Genomic DNA, 3,196 nt, shown 5'->3' with positions numbered 1-3,196 from the left:
ACATCATGATTTCTGGCCAGTAAAACCGACTTCGGATTTCTGACATCCAGAACTGTAAGTGCATAAATGTATTGTTTTAAGTCACCAAGTTTGTGGTACTTTGTTACAGTAGCCGTAGGAAACTAATGCACTCATCTCTTATAAGCCTATAAAGCTCTCAGTTTCCCTCTATAGAATGATATAGCTGTCTACTCAGATTTTTTTTTTGCGGTACGCGGGCCTCTCACTGCTACGGCCTCTCCCGTTGCGGAGCACAGGCTCCAGACGCGCAGGCCCAGCGGCCACAGCCCACGGGCCCAGCCGCTCCGCGGCATGCGGGATCCCCCCGGACCAGGGCACGAACCCGTGTCCCCTGCATCGGCAGGCGGACTCCCAACCACTGTGCCACCAGGGAAGCCCTGTCTACTCAGATTTTCATTTATTGTGTCTTCATTTTCATTTAGTTCCAAAAAAAAATGTTTTTATTTACTTTATTTTTTTACTTGATTGTTGTGTTATTTAAAATTGTGTGGTATAATTTCCAAACACTTAGGAATTTTCTAGATACCTTTTAGATACTGGTTCTTTTTTTCTGTTTTTAATCTTTTTGTGAGGTGTGGTTGATATGTTTCAGGTGTTATGTTTCAGGTTGATATGTTTCAGGTGTACAACATAGCAATTCACAATTTTTAAAAGTTATACTCCACTTATCATTATTATAAAATATTGGCTATATTCCCTGTGTTGTACAATATATCCTTGTAGCTTAATTTCACAGAGTAGTTTGTACCTCTTAATCCCCTACCTCTATCTTGCCCCTCCCTGCTTCTTTCTCCCTACGGGTAACCACTAGTTTGTTCTCAATTATATACTGATTAATTTAACACTTCTGTGGTCAGAGAATATATTCTATAAGTTATGTATTTCAGTATGGTTTGAAATTTATTGAGATTTGTTTTATGGCTTAGCATATGGTTTCTTTTGATGAAACGTCTTTGTGTACTTAAACTGAATGTGTTTTCTGTTATTGTTAGGCATAATGTTCTATAAATGCCAATTAAGTCATGCCAATTAAGTCATGTTGGTTAACTTGACAAGTTTTTCAAATATCTATATCCTGAGAGACTGTTTCCTGTTCTATCAATTATTGAAAGAGAAGTGTTAAAATAACCATGGTTATGGGTTTATGTCTACTTAGTACCAATTTTTATTTATTTTGAAGCCACTAATTGCATATAAATAGTCTTTCATAACTTCTTAAATAGTTGACTAGTTTTTTATTCTGAAATGACCTTTATATCTAGTATGTCTCATGGTCTGGAAGTATACTTTGAGATACTAAAAAATGCAGAAGTTTTCTCAGGAAAAAACCCTTGTTTCTCTTATTCTTAATTGATTTGATATATAACAGTTCAAAATAATACCAAAAATGTATTCAATTATGGATGCTTATCCATTGTGTGCGTGTGTATACACACTTATGTATGCTTATATAAGTTAAATGAAAGACAGCAATGATGCAAGGGACAGGAGAGAGGAGTTAGGATTATTTTGTTGTTATAAGGTACTCGTACTTCCCATGAAGTGGTATAGCATTATCTGAAAGTGGACTTTAGTTGTAAATGTATATGGCAAACTCTAGGGCAACCACTAAATAAAGTTAAAAAAGAAATATAACCAATATGCTAAGAAAGGAGAGAAACTGGAATCATAAAATACTCATTTAAAATCACAAAGAGCCTGGAGGGGTGGGATGGGGAGGGTGGGAGGGAGGGAGACGCAACAGGGAAGACATATGGGAACATATGTTTATGTATGACTGATTCACTTTGTTATAAAGCAGAAACTAACACACCATTGTAAAGCAATTATACCCCAATAAAGATGTTAAAAAAAAAAAAAAAAAAAAAAAATAAAATCACAAAGAGCAGCAAGAGTGGAAGACAAAAATAGAAACAAAGAACAAGGGTAACAAATAGAAAACAGTAACAAATATTATAGGTATTAATCCAACTATATTAATAATGACTTTGAATGTCAATGATCTAAATGCACCAGTTAAAATACAGATTGTCAGAGTGGATCAAAACACAAGACCAACGGTATGTTGTCTATAAGAAACCCACTTTCAATATAAAGATGCATATAGATTAAAAGTATGGATGAAAACTAGACAATTGAGAAAAATATAACATGCTAACACGAATCTAAAGAAAGCCAAAATAGCTATATTCATTTCAGACAGAGTAGACAAAGCAAGGAAAATTATCAGGGGTACAGAAGAGCATTATAAAATGATAGAGGTCAATTCTAGAAAAAGGCATGACAATTCTTAATGTGTATACACCTAACAGAACATCAAACTTCATGAAGCAAGCATTAATAGAATTGCAAAGAGAAACAGGTGAATCAACTATCATAGCTGGAGACGTCAGCATTCCTCTATCAGAAATGGACAGATCCAGCAGGCAGAAAACCAGTAAGGACATAACTGAACCCAACAACACCATTGATCAGCTGGATATAATTGACATCTATAGACTACTTCATCCAAAAACAACAAAATACACATTTTTTTCAAGCTCACATGGAACATTCACCAAGATAGACAACATTCTGGGCCATAAAATACACCTAAACAAATTTAAAATAGAAATCATATAATGTCTGCTCTCAATGACAGTGGAATTAAACTAGAAATCAGTAACAGAAAGATAACTGGAAAATCCCAAAATACATGGAAATTAAATGACATGCTTCTAAATAACACATGAGTCAAAGAAGAAATCTCAAGACACATTTTAAAATATTTAAACTAGGTGAAAATGAAAACACAAGTTACCAAAATTTGATGTATACAGTGAAAGCAGTGTTTGAGGGAAATTTATAGCATTAAATGAATATATTAGGAAAGAAGAAAGACCTAAAATCAATTGTCTAAGTTTCCACCTTAGGAAACTAGAAAAAGAAGAGCAAATAAAATCCAAAGTAAGCAGAAAGATTTTTTTGGTGATGGCCATTCTGACCAGTGTGAGGTGATACCTCATTGTAGTTTTGACTTGCGTTTCTCTAAAAATTAGTGATGTTGAGCATCTTTTCATGTGTCTCTTGGCCATCTGTATGTCTTCCTTGGAGAAACGTCTATTTAGGTCTTCTGCCCATGTTTTGATTGGGTTTTTTTTTTTTTTGATATTGAGCTGCATGAGCTCTTTGTATA

The sequence above is a fragment of the Grampus griseus genome, assembly GCF_964374135.1.
Source record: "Grampus griseus genome assembly, chromosome: 16".
Taxonomy (NCBI): Eukaryota; Metazoa; Chordata; class Mammalia; order Artiodactyla; family Delphinidae; genus Grampus; species Grampus griseus.
This window is presented reverse-complemented; position numbering follows the sequence as displayed.